The 14,483-nt window shown below is 41.5% G+C and overlaps 1 protein-coding gene across 5 annotated transcripts in view; it reads left to right on the top strand.

The window, feature by feature from the left end:
- The window catches only part of PID1 (phosphotyrosine interaction domain containing 1), a 225,796-nt gene that overhangs the window by 12,270 nt on the left and 199,043 nt on the right, over positions 1-14,483 (top strand). The window contains exon 1 of one of the 5 annotated variants that reach the window (XM_025463329.3): positions 5,918-6,042. The exons of 3 other annotated variants lie outside the window; for them this stretch is intronic. The gene's annotated coding sequence lies outside the window, so the exon portion shown is untranslated. Of the gene's footprint in view, positions 1-5,917; positions 6,043-11,258; positions 11,390-14,483 lie in introns of those variants that run through there. One more of the 5 variants, XM_049101172.1, reaches the window with a different exon arrangement.

The raw sequence follows: 14,483 nt of genomic DNA, 5'->3' as shown, positions 1-14,483 counted from the left end.
ATAAAAATAATATTAATCTAGTTTAAAAACATTTTTTTTTCTCCTCTAGGAGGAAAATTGAAGACACTTGACTCAATCCCTTGTAAAGCAAAGAGCAAGGAGTATAAGAATTTATTCAGTAAATATGTAAGGAGACCATGTTGCATACTGTCCAATCTGAGGTCCTGTTGAGGTGGTGGGGACACTATTAATAATTAACTGGTATAGCGGGCGTAAACCAGAGTCCCCTGGCAAACCAGGCTGTGTGGTCACCCCTAAGAATGGCAAGTAAAAATGCTAGACTTCTGTTCCTAACTCTGTCACTTTGGGAGTGAGGGAAAGAAATGAACTACATGGAGGTGAGGGACAGCAGATGGGCAAGAAAGCCAGGCAGAGGAGAGATTTCAGAGGAGGGGGTAAAGAATGTGCAGACAAGAAAGAGGAAGAAGTGGGAGGGTAGAGGAAGTCACGCAGACACTTAGCACCATCCCTGGCACGAATGTGTGCTCCCCAAAAGGTAGCTGCCAGTCACATGTTCAATGCAGCTGTTGGCCCATTGAAACATTATTCTTTGGAGCAGGGGCATCCGATGTTCACACCTGCTCAGTGGTGCTGAATGCTTTGGTGGATTATCTGGCTCTTTTGGAAAACTAAAGTTTTTCAGATGAAAAACTAGGAAGCATTGAGGGGGGAATACAAAGGAGATCGAAAGCCAAAGGGCAGGCGTCTTGGGGGAAATAGACAGTATTTCTTTAGGCTATGAGTCTGGCTACCTGTGGCCCAGATAGGCTGCTGAACAGGGGAAAGATCATGGGGTTTTTATCAGGCACCTCTGGATGTAAATCTTGCTGCCTCACTTATTAGAAATTACTTCAGGACCTCTGATTTGTATTTTTTCAACTTTAAAATGGGGGTAGTAACATTTAGCTCTTAACTATTCATTGAGGTGTGGAATACAGAGAGCATATCATGGTAACCGGCAATTATTGGGAGTCAGTAAATACTAATTTCTTCCCCTATTTTAGTTCCAAGGGTGAGCTAGGAATAGCAGCATAGCATCTTAGGGCTAGATGGATAAGAGAATTTTGGTGTTTCTCAAAGTGTGTTCCATGGACCATGAATTTGGTGAGCTACTCATGTGAGTCTTGCCACACAGGATTCAGTCTTTAAATAGTTTTGGGGAAGCAGTGGGTGAAACAAAGTGAGTCTGGTTTACTGCAGGACTTCTTGTGGCCTTTCAGATGCCAGTGCCCCATGAATTTCTACGTGGGAGAAGAGAAGCCAGCTCTTTGTGAAGAAGCATTCCGCAATCCAGAGCGCTTCAATCCACAACTTGAACTTCTTTAAGTTGACAAACTGTGGGCCTGAGGCTTGGCTCTAGCTTACAAAAATATTTCCTTTGGCACCTTCAGTATCTATAAAAACTTGACAAATTAGTTTCCAGGATTGAAAAATTAGAGGAATTTATAAGGAAATCTGGATTTTCTGATTCTCTTAGAGAATGGGAGGTTCAAAAACCCCAGTGGGTTCTGACATGGTGACCATTGGCCAGCGCTGTTCCATGTGGAGGGGAAGCTTGTCCCAGCCTTACAGAGTGGGTGTCACTAAGTCACATAAGCTGATGGGCCTGGGGTGTTGGGGTTGAGGACCCTGGTCTAGTTCAGCTCCTTTGGCTGGTGGGAAGAATAAATCCAAAATTCATGTAGTCCTTGGAATCAGGACAAGGTTCTTGGTCTTCTTTCAAAGGTCAAGGTGATAAAATGTTGTGTGACTGTGTTTATTTGCTTAGCATCATTTTTTGCTCTGCAGGCACAACTCCAAGAGCCCACCTTCTGCCTGGAGGCCAGTTCTTCTCCCCCTCTTTTTTGGGATCTGTGTGTCAGAGTTTATATGATTGGAGCAACTAGCTGTTGCCCCTTCTCTCCAGTGCACACAGAAGCCTGTTGGAACCACAAGTGGCCTTGGGCATGCCATTTGCTGATCCTGAGCACAGGAGAGGGCTTCCAGGCAGAGGTGGGAGGCTTCTCTGACTTTTCACTGTATCCACATCCCCCGCATATCCCATGCCAGGCAAGTGGAACTTTCTCATTGTTACAATATTGGCTCATTTGGGGGCATTTTTACTGCCAAACGTTGGAACAGATTGCTTCCAAAAGGGGAGAAATGGAGAGGTTGGAGAGTAGTTTTTTTAGTTTAATGGCATTCAATGTTTTCCTCGCAGGTTATCAGCCTATGGAGAAATGCTCAAATGTTATTTCAGGAAACCCAAACTTAAAGACATTTTTAATAGTGGCAACACCTTCATATTTGAGGATCCCTGTTTCCAAACACACACACACAACTCCCAAAAAAAATCAACCCCGAAAAACCAATCCCAAGCCATTCAAAAGCACACTGTAAATGTTTTCTGATCCTCTTGGGAGCAGATCTGCTACTTCACTTATCTTCTCAGATATGCTGCTGGTCTCCTTAGTGCTGCCCATTCCTGCAGAAGTATGAGATTTTGATTATTTTTAGCATGAAAAGGACACAGAGTTAACCAGGAGGTGGCTTAAACTATAAACCAATGAATTAGACCTCTCACTCTTACCCATCGATATGGTCCATGAACGCACAAACATTGTGTATCTCCTGGTTCCTCTGAGTTAAACCATCTAGTTTAACACAGTTCCCTATTATTCCTCCGTTAGACCCCCTTCTAATTAAAGTTTATGACTATATTGATAACTATTCTGAAAATTGTTGCACATGATAAATCAGACTCAGAGTTGGGTTATTATTCATCTATCTCCTCTCTAACCTAATTTAATCTGTTTTCCTACAGCACCTTTTATTTTATTTATTTATTTATTTATTTATTTATTTATTTATTTATTTATTGAGAGAGTGAGAGCAAGAGAGTGTGAGCAGGAGAAGGGCAGAGGGGGAGAGAGAATCTTTAGCAGGCTCCATGCTCAGCACAGAGCCCAAAGTGGGGCTTGATCTCAGGACTCTTGAGATCATGATATGAGCTGAAATCGAGTCAGACGCCTAACCCAATGAGCTGCCCAGTTGCCCCCCATCAGCATCTTTTAAAACCAGAAATTCTTGTGAAATAGTTTCTGCTGCACAACATTAACTCTGTCATAGCAGAAAGAGAAAGAGATCATGCTGGCTCCAGAACATAAAGCTCTTGGCCAATCTAAAAGCTCAGAAAATACACTTACACGTTAGATCCTTATGTAATTCCGAAAAGATTGGTGTTTGGTTAGTTAAGAAAGAAATCCAAGTGCTTTTGAAGTACTTTTCAGTAAAAGATAGAAATATCACTGACACATTAAAACAAGACTGAAATAAAACCCCTCAAATACTAGTCATGTAATGAAGGATTTAGTTGTACCTGAAAACCTAGGAGAGCTACTGTAACTGAGCCTGAAACTTCCAGCTCTGAGCTTCCTGGCAGCCTAAGTAAGAAGAGAAACATAATGAATTACTTAGCTCTCATTATCTAATAGAAGAATCTCCATCAACTCATGTGGAACCCTAAGTGTTTTCCTAAGTTGAAGACCCTAGAACTTACCGTGTGGTTCTTTATATGGGACATTGTGGCACAGACCCTTGGGTGATAATACTGATAGTACTTTTTGACAGAGTGGGCTTTAGAAGTTGAAAAAAATAAACAATTCAGCAGGAATGCTAAGACTGTTTATGTGGTGGCTGAAGTGGACATCTGTAGGGTTTTTCTGCCCTGCTTCATTTCCCATCTTTGGTAACAGCATCCTGATCTCATTTTTGGGAATTATTCTGTCTCTCCTGTTGGGGTGGGGGGGGGTGGGCTCCATTTACTTTTGGGAGAGGGACTGGTATCTAAGTTAATCAGACACCCTCTCCCAAAACTGGGATCTGGAGCACGATGGCAAAAAGGCTGAAAGCCACCAAAACTGGTTATTCCGACCACCAAGTTCCATAGTCCTGCTGCACAGACCCCAGGAGCTTCTTGATCCCCGTCCTTTTGGAGCTTGGTCCTCCTGTCCTCCTTTCAATCTGGTATCACTCTGATAATCAATTTTCTTTCTTCTGAAGTGAGTTGGAGTTGGTGTCTACTGCTTGCAACCACAAACTCTGATATACAGGAAGGATTTTCCTTCCTGTTTGGCCTTTCAAATTCTGTGTCACAAAATGTTCTTATGGAGCAGAGCTTGGCGTGTGGAGAAAATTGAGACAGCCATGCTGAAGGGGTCTCTGAGATGCCAACCAGAAGGTCTCATGGACACGCACCTATCCTTTCTTGTGGGTACCCTTTCCTTTTTTTTTTTTTTAAAGATTTTATTTATTTATTCATGAGAGACACACACAGAAAGAGAGAGACATAGGCAGAGGCAGAGGCAGATGTGGGACTCAATCCCAGGACCCCGGGATCACGACCCAAGCCAAAGGCAGAGGCTCAACCACTGAGCCACCCAGGTGCCCCTATGGATAACCTTTCCTTGTCAAAAGTCTGCTTGCTCAACTGGGGGGTGAAGAAAGGATGCAGATATTTCTCTCCCTGGAATTCTTCACGCACATAGCCTTGTAAGTGCCATTGAACAGAAAGAATCCTCATCATCCCATAGTCCTGGCCCATCGCTGGAGAATGATTTTTGTCCTTGTTGTTTATAAGGGTGTAGCCCTGCTATTGGCATCTGCTATAAATCTTAAGGTTTTTATAACTTGGATGTCACTCTCACCTTTCTGCCAAATCTCTGTACTGAAAAAGCGGCCCATCATTTTAAGTAATGATGCTTTTACGACGTCCAAAACAAATAAAGTAGTGTGGGTACACACTATAAAATGAAGCCCTCTTGTCTCTGCATCTGGGGCAGAAATAGTGTCAGGGATGCAAACAGTCATTTGGGCCAAAATAGCCAAAGAGATGGAGTCTCAGGCTGAGTCTCGGTTCTCGAGAAACATTTGTTGTAGTTGTTGGTTAAAAATGTGAATGGCTCCGTAAGTTCACTCTAGGACAGTGTGGGCTCTTTTAGCCCAGAAAGTTAAATACGTCCGACTTTGGCAGCCCTGACCTTCGGGGTGGAGAATGTAGTTCACTAGTCTTCAAGACCTGCTTTGCCACTTTGATTTAATACAAGGCGGAAATCTTCAAAACAAAGCTCTCTGAATCCAGGAAAGTTCATCTGGCATCAGTTAGCTAGGGCATTAGCTGGGGCACCCTTCCTACCCCCCCTCCGCCACCCCTCTGCCCCCTCCCACACCCCACCCCCTTGTCTTTTCTCTAGGAGCTTGATGCTTTGTAGAAAATGAATGGCTTTGCAAAAGTGCAAATTTGGGAGAGCGTTGTACAACCAAAGAAAATTCAAATTAGCATTCCCCCTGTGGGAATCCTCTTGGGAAAATTGAAGTTATACTTAAATATTCACATTCAGAGGACAGCCAGTATGTGTTTTGGGATGTTGACACACTGAATGATACAGCTTGGTGGTTTTCGGGGAGTAAGGTGGTCCAGAGAAGGAAGAGCGCAGTGTCTAAAAAGCGCACTAATTGGTGTTTCCTTCCCTCTGTTGTGCTGGTGGTAAATAGCACAGGCTCAATGCTGATCTCTTTACTCCTTGGCCCAGAGAACTGACGTTTTTCTTCATAATGTAATTTAATGCCCTGGTTGGACAGAGGCTGGCCCGTGAGATATGTGTGTGCTCTGAACAGGAGGGGACGTGTGCTGGCAGGGTACCTTGGGGCAGGGCAAGCATTCAGCAAAAACTTGGAGGGAGTCTTCTGGAAGTAAAACCCAATTTGCAGGGATCTCTCTACTCAAAAGGTAGACTTGCTGGGTGATTTGGGATTTGGGGCCGGATCTGTGTTTGCTCCCTTTTGTGTGGATTCCCTTTTCTTTTCTCCTCTTGCTCTCCTCACAATGAATGGGAGTGAAGCTCTCTCCACTCCTGAATTTCTCTGAGCTGTCTTGCTGACTGCTGTAGCTTTCAGATATTTTTTTTTATAGCTCTCCCAGGGGGCGATGGCCACCTCTCCTTTCTCCTGTCTTCCTTTTCAGCAGCTAAAGGCTCTTGGTCGGCTGGATCACAGCTCAACTGGGTAAGTTTGACTGTTGCTTCAAAGCCATTGGTTTTTGGGGGGCTTTAAAAAAAATTCTCACTTTTTGTTTTGGCTTATGGTTAAGAGCATGTGATCTCTGCCTTAGATGGCCATCAAAACTCGTTTATTGGGTTGTAGATGGAGAGGAAAAATGGATTCATTTCGATCCAAGGCCTGGAAGAATTGATAGACTGTTGATTGCTTGTAAAATGCACTTTAAAAAGTCCTTCTTGGAACTTAGCAGATGCCTGCTTTCATTATGTTAAGAAACCGATGCTATTTATCTTTCTTATTTCAATCATTGGCCCCTTTAAATAGGAAATTTAACTTTGATTCAAAGCTATTAATGCCTGCTGGTAAATAAGAAAATGCGTGATAGAGCAAATTATTTTTCATCTCTTGCATTTCTTATGGGCATCCCAGACTCAGGGGAATTTTTATGTAGCATAACAATTTCATAAGTGTTAACATGTTTTTTTAAACTTCACATTATAAATAGGAGCAGAAGCCTGCTTCAGAAATTTAAAACTAGATTAAAGTTGGCCAGAGCAGAAGGCAAAGTCATGGCTCTATTACAACTCACATCTTGGGGTTTTGGGTAGTCTACTGACAATGCGGTAGATTCAAATAAAATGCTCTTGTTAGGGATTAATACATTTTGACCCGTGGATCTTGGAACTCGAGAGGGTCATGGAGTTGTTGTTGTTTTTTTTAAAGACATCTGTGAACCCTGGGGCACCTGGGTGGCTCAGTTGGTTAAGTGTCTGCCTTTGGCTTGGGTCATGATCCCAGGGTTGTGGGATCGAGCTGCATGTCAGGCTCCCTGCTCAACGAGGAGTCTGCTTCTCCCTCTCCCTCTCCCTCGCCCTCTCCCTCTCCTTCTGTTTCTCTCCCAGGCTTGTGCTCTCTTTCTTTCTCAAATAAAATAAACAAAATAAATAAAATAAATGAATAAATAAAATCTTGAAAAAAAGACATCTGTGAACTCCATGTGCATTTTCTATAGACCAAAAACATATACTTTGCAAATGTATCAACTACTTTTCAAATCTCGTGTGCTTTATTGAAAGACATATTTATTTAAAATCATTACTGATTCATGGTGACTTTTGGACTTTATGCATATTTTCAAGTACTGAATATCAAAGTGCTCTATGTGGTCAGCAGCACTGTGGACTTAAGAGGGATGTTGGCATTGAAGAGACACTGGCTTTGGATTTGTCAGGATGCGTCACCTCTTAAGTCCACAATGCATCATCCCTCTTGTTTATTTATTTCAACAAATGCTAGGGATCTTTTATTGTTGGGTGAGGAGCCAAACTGACTGAGGAGATGGGTCTAAAGAAGTGGTTCTTGTGCTTGAGAAGGGTTTAGTCGGTTAAATATAACACAGATTGCTGTTGTCATGGAGGAAACTTCCATCCTAAGATTGTGGAGGGCAAAAGAGGAGAGAGCCTTTGTAATATGTCCCCTTTGAGTGGGAACACGAAAGCTTCCCTTTACGTCCTACCCTGGGGGATGCTAATGTCTCAGGAAATGAGGACTGTGTGTGGCTGTATATTGGCTGGGAGAGCAGATATTTTAATTGGGCAAGTTTTTGCCTCAAACTGAGTCAGAGTTCTGTTATTAAGGTCAAAGGGAAAGATGGCAACATCACATCATCTTGCCACAGGTACCAACTTGAAAATAATGGCAGACATGGGCACTCTGACACCCTGAGATTACGTGAGTTTATTTGCCATTGAACCCCATGGGGTTCCCCCGTGGTCTGGTGCTGTCATGTTAAAATTGACACACAGTCCTCGGTTATGAACCGTTAGTTGATGCTGGTCCCACATGGTCTCAGATGGTTTTCCGGTCCATCTTTCGATAAAAGCATGTTGAGCAAGGGCATGTGTTGAAAATTGCCAGGATCACTGAAAATGGGAGACTCTCTTTGTGATTAAAATAAAAGTTTCCTCTAAGTATGCAGAAATTTAGAATTTTTATGTTTGTTTGGACAGATGTTATTTGGCTAATTTCTTCTTGGGGGAAAATGTTATTTAGTTGATACTGCTTGTTCTTTCGTCTCCTATCTCTGCACTTTTTTTTTTTTTTTTTTTTTTTTTTTTTTTTTTTTTACACATCGGATGTGAGAAGATTGTATGGAACGAGGCCAAATGAGTGAAGATGTTGGTGATTAGGCAGGTTTCCTTTCCTCCCTTCTGTAGCCAGTGTTTGTAAAAGATCTGTCCTTCTCAGATGCTAAGGAGTTGCTTTGATGCTTGGGTTCAAACTCATGTGCCATCTTCATGTCTCTACATCTTTTAATGCATCTTGGACCATTTCCCACATTTTGTGTGTTTTTATGTTTGATGCTTTCGCTAATGTTTCCTTAGTTTGAAATATCTTTCATCACTTGTATGCTCTGCCGAGGAGATCATACTCCTCCTGCAGCAGAAGAAACTGCCGTTCTTCTGCCTTTCTGACTCTCCAAGTGCAGTGAATCCTCCCCTTCTTCTAAGTGTCCACAGTTTGTGGCACTCATCCTGTTTATTTAGCTCATTCTAGTTTTTGTTTTTATTAGAGTTGCTTGTAGACTTCCATGTCCTAGAAGCCTCTGAGCCCTAGGGGCTGGGAACTGGGTCTTTTTTCCTCCCTGTTTATCCATTGCACCTGGCATAATACTTGGGAGGTAAAGCTGGAGCATAATGCAAGCCCAGTAAATATATTTATTTCTGTAGTGCTTCAGTGAACTAATGATATTTTATAATTTATTTGCTCTACCTTAAGTTCTTTGGAAGGAAAGAAGGGAGGTAGTATGGCATACGTGTCATTATAAGTCAGTGAGGTGCTAAGAGTGGGGTTTGACTTTTGCATTAAGGGGAGAAAGGAGGGAGGGACACACACACAGAGAGAGATGCTTATATTTATCTTTAGAGCCAACTTTTAATAGGGAAGCACGCAACTCTATGAGTCTATATTAAATTCTCTAGAATATATCCTGTATCTCCTTGACATTTAAGTCAAAATATCATATATTTATCTTGTAGCTAAGTTATTGCCTGTTTACTGTAGGGATATTACCTGTTATATTTAGTTTCAGTAATGTGAGAGATGTCAACACTCAAGCTATTCATAAAAATAATAATTAAAATATAAAATGCAGAATTTGTTTTGCTTAGGGTTACATCTGTTTCTTGGTAATGGTTGAGTTTTAGATGGGAGAAATGTTTTGGTTGATTTTCCTTATATAAGATGAAATACTCTCCAGTTGAGCATCTTCAGGAAACCTGGAAGCCAGCTTGGTTTCCATTGACCAAATATGGCACACACTGACCCTCACAATAAATAATAGCTGTTGTGTATTGTAGCCCATTGAATAAAATAATTATCTCTGAGGCTATACTGATAGAAACTGATGGAAACAAATAAATAGGTGAGGCAGGAAAGCTCTTCCTTATTATATGATGTCAACTAATAAAGAAGGTGAGAATGATGGAGCTAGAAGACCACCATTTTGCAACCATCGTAATGATTGGTCCTGGCAAGCATCATTAGTGAATACTAAAATAGGTGGATGGTTGTTTGATTTGGAACAGGGTTTTCACATAATCTCATACATAGTATGTCTCCACAAATTATCAATGGAAAAGAGAGAAAATTGTAACTTTTCAGTGAAGAAATCACGTGGGCATCACCTTAAACAAAGACTCAAAGTTAGCATCACCCGAATTGGGCAAACCGTTACTGGGTGTCTCCTGATACGGTGCACTGGGAGGTACCACTTGCATAGTATTCCTGTTTCGGGAGCATGTACTCTACAAAATAACTGGGACGTGCTCTTAGAAAATATAAATGCCAAGAAAGACAAAGAAAGGCCAAGACACTGTTCCAGACAGGACAACTAAGTGCAGTACATGATCTTGAATTGGATTCTGGGCCAGGAAAATAATTGCTATAAAGGACTTCATTGACATGGTTGGTGACATACTTTTATGACAGTTATGCAAGAGAGTGTTCTTGTTCTTGAGAAATATATAACAGAACGTTTTAAGTGTGAAGTGGGGGGTGACATCTGTAGTCTGTATCTTCTCAAATGCATGTGAGGGAAGGAGGGAGGAAGAAGGGGAGTGAGCCGGAAAGAGAGGGGAGGAGGAGGGGAGAAAGAGAGACAGGAGTGGGGAGGAAGGGGAAAGGAGATGGGAAAGTGGGAGAAAGCGAATGAATGAGAGCGAGAATATACTGTAAAGGAAATGTGGTTGTTAAGTGTTGCTGGTTGGTAGATCTGGTAAAGGGTATAGCTATTCTTGCAATGTTTTGGGAAATCTAAAATTATTTCAGAATAAAATGCTAAACAAAAAACACATTACATAGACATGTTTGCAAATGCCATTTCTAATGGTTTGGGGCTGGTGGTAACTGAACTGTCTGAAGCATGAGGACAGGGGCTGTTCTGTTTCGTCCCTCACCATGCCCCTAGTGCAAAGCCCAGGGCCTGGCAAGAGTAGGCAGTTCACAAATATTTGTTTGATGGACACATGGATTGCAGGGCCTTATGATCTCTTGAGCTGTAGAATATGGATCTTGGCGCAATTGCAAATGCCAGTTGTGAGTACCTATTTGATGATTTTTGAGGTTCCCTTGCAGCTAGTTACGGCCATATAACAGGTTAATGGTAGCCAGTGGGATGTCAGCAGCAGTCTTACAGGGAGGGTACCTGCTTCTCAGGCCCTTTCTTGCTCTTTTCTGGTGGGAATGTGAATGCAATGCTTGAAGGTTGAGGGGCCCTCGTAGACCATCTTGGGGGAGCTCTGTGCTCTGGATGGGGTACAGAGGATAGGCAGTTGGGACCTTGATGCCTGGGAGCTGCCACACTAGCCGTCAGCTGCTTACCCCAGAATTCATTTATATGAGAGAGTAATAAACATCTGTCTTCTTTAAACTACTGCTATTTTGCCATTTCTTTCATTTGCAGCTGAAGCCCAACCTACACGATACACCGTACTCTCTAAAAATCATCACTCTTGAATTTTTGTTCCTCTGTGCAGCTTTGTATTCAGTTTGTCACATATACACATCGACCGTGGCAATTCTCTGGCCTTCTCTTTTTCTTTTTCTTTCTGTTTTCCCAGGATAGGAGTTTTCTTATTTTGATTGGGATTTTCTTTCTGTCCTTGAGTTGGTGGGTTAGAATCTGGGGCTTGGGGGACGTCACATGCTGAGGGCACCCTCCTTTCTCCCCTGTCATAACAAACCTTCTCCGTTTTGCAAATTGCTAAATTGGCCTGAGAAGATTGTGAGAACTGGCTTTCCTTTAGGAGATTTCTTGTTCTGACAGACCCAGCTGGGGACCGGATGTGCAAAGGTAAGCACTTGCGATAATCAGAAAATAGGAAATTTTAACTGTTTCCAGTTGCCAAAAACATTTTGCTTCAGTGGAAGGGTTCGGAGCAGGTTTTAAAAGTGCTCCTCCTGCCTGGTGAGTTTTGTTTAGCACAGCTTTGTACTTCTTGGAATCCACTCATGTTTTTACTTGTCCGGCGGCCGGGTCTTCCTTTGGAACTATTTATTGCCACGAAGGTTTGTGGTGCATCCAGCCCCACAGATAATAAATGGGTGTGGGTGCCCACAGCACAACATAAATAGAGGCGCTGACTTACAGCTTGTTTATTGTTAGACTGGTATGTAAGCAGCAGAGCTTTAACTCCCCAATTATGTGTGTGTCTGTTTCTGGGCTGTGGAACTCAGGAACTTGAAAATGGAATTTGTATGATGTTCAGTTATTTCCTTTAAAGGACTTCTTTTTTAGGTGTTATGTGAATGAAGATTGTATTGGTTTACGTAGTGCCCATGCTCCTCCTATTTCATGACCTGGAGGCTCTGCAGTACAAGGGTCATTCCTTCCAGTGGGCTCTACTGACTACTGGTGCTCTGGCTAATGTCAGTCTGAGAGATGCTTGAAGATTATATTTGGAATTGCTATGGGTGAGGTCCACAGCTCTTTAAACTCCAAATAGCCTCGGGCAGGAATCAGTGATGGCTATCATATGCAAATTTGATCGCATTCCTACAGAACAGAGAACAAATAACTTATTTGTCTGGAGTCACCTGATGAAGTCCCTGTCAGTTGGGTCTGCCAAACCAAACAACAAAGGAAACCCAGCAACCAGACAAACTGGAACCAAAATGTAGATGGTTGCATGAAATATTCCCTGGGCCCCAGTGAGCCTGGTGTGATGGGGATGGGGTGAGACTGGGAATCAGTATGTTTTCATGTGAGTTTCATGTAGGTTTCAGCCCCCATTACGCAGTCTCACTGCGACCTTGGGCAAGTCACATTAACTTCTGAGCCTCAGTTTTCTCATTCAGCAGAATGAGTCTGGTACTAGAGTTCTACATAGATGAAAAGGTGTTTTGTAAACTGGGAAATAGACTCAAGTATTATTTAGCAGTGAGCTAATTAAAAGTGGTATTGCCTTCCCCCTATGAGCTGCAATGCTGATTTTCCTGGTAGGGAGCCCTGCAGTTTCATGATCTAAGTAATCGTTAAGAATTTGTCAGAATATTTGTATGATCTGCAAAAATAGACTCTGGTTAGAATGAGTAACATTTCCATACTTTAAGGATTACTACTGTTAGTGAAAAGTTTTGAGAGTAATTAGGCAAAGCAAAATTGCCTTTCTCCCTTGTCCATGAGCGTCTGTGGACACCTGTGGCGTTTACTAGGAAGCTTGGGGTGTTGCAAGAAGCATCATTTTCATCTTGGCCCTGCTTGGGATAGAGGGGCATGTATCCAAAGGAGAAGCTTTATGAAGTCGTGTGTTCCAAGCTGAATTCAGAGGAAAAGCAGTGCTAGAGACTTAGTCATGCAGAAGAGTTTCAGACTGCAGGTGGGTTTTTGAGAGTGTTGTCAAGGAAGAGATGCAAATGCCATAATTAGTTTGGACAGCTCTTTTAAGTGTAAAGAAAAACATGTCTACTGGCAGAGATGGAATTTGTTACACGACAGATCTATATGTGGGATTTTGATCTTAGACAATTGAAAAACAAGTAACATTCTGTTTATAGTATCTGAAGCTTCTGGTAATGGAGTTTTGAGGTTCTCCAGGATGGTTTCCCTGCCTCCGTAAGCACCAAAGTGTCTAGTGCCATGGCAGATTCATACCTAACATTGCCAGAAACAAAACACAGATTGGGGAGGATTTTGTAGGAAGCCTCTGATGGGAATTTAGAGAACAAAATCTGGGAAATGAGGTTCTTAAGAGGAAGTTGAGAAGGAAGATGATGTAGTTTCACTTTGAAAAGAGTAGAGAATTGCTTTTGCTGAATAGAAAAAGTGTTAAGATTACAGGGATTGAAAAAAATATTTTGTATTTGTAATAAAGCATTATTTGGGCAACTAAATACAGATCAATGGGAGAGAAGATAATTGGTCATTTTAGGAGAAGTTACATAATTTTGATGAGTTAAAATGAGGAAAAATTAAAGGATTTTGTAGGGTTGAATCTTTTTTTTTTTTTTTTTTTTTTTTAAGAAGTGGTCTGTGAGTCAGGATTTCAGGAAAGAGGGTCACAAATATTTGTTGGTGAAAACAGTCATATTTGGTAGCTTTGAGGGGATGCCCTGCAGATAGACTTGATTCCGGTGCTAGTTTTCACAGCTGGTTGCAATTGTTTGGATGACAATAAGAATCAGGGATCCTGGGTTCTGTATTTGAAAAAAAAATGATGCTTAAAAGTTTGGGGAAAAAAGTTTGGAAATTTGGATTGTGGTGAATGTTTGACAAGAATCCCTGATTTCGCTGCCTTAAACTGGGATCCCACGTCTCACTAATCTGGTGGTTAAATAAGGTTGCACTAATTTTCTGTTGAAAACTAGAAGGTAACATATTTTGTTTACACAATGCTAGTTTTTGCTTTATTCTTATGTTTATATTAGAAATGAGTAATTTAGTCTCAGAGAAAATACACGTGGGGCTTTCTGCCAAGACCCAATGCCAAATGTGAGTTTTGTGATTAAAGTATCCAGTATTAATCTTTGCTCGACAAAACCAAATGAAGTTCTTAAAAATTTTATATGATCTGAAAAGAAAGCATTATAACTAAAATGTAAGATCTAGGAAGAGTTGAGAGTTGCTAAATTGGGCTATGACCAGTACAGATGTGACCTTCATCTTGTAAAACGAAAAGATTTTCAGTTCTCTTGGTATTAGAGGAATGCAGATAAAGGTGACTGTAATTATGATTCATACTGAGTCTCCTTGTTTGATTGTTGTCCTTGGGGCTGAGATTTGCACTGAGGCCAATATTTTGCTCCATTCTTGTTTTTTGTTTCTGGGCTTTAATATGCAAATACTGCATATCTGTAGAATGTTAGCCACAGAAATGTAAAGATGATATTCATTTATAAATTCAGTAAATGTTTATTGAATACCTCCTGTGAGCCAGATACTATGCTGG

The sequence above is a fragment of the Canis lupus genome, chromosome 25 (genome assembly GCF_003254725.2).
Source record: "Canis lupus dingo isolate Sandy chromosome 25, ASM325472v2, whole genome shotgun sequence".
Lineage (NCBI taxonomy): Eukaryota > Metazoa > Chordata > Mammalia > Carnivora > Canidae > Canis > Canis lupus.
This window is presented reverse-complemented; position numbering and strand designations above follow the sequence as displayed.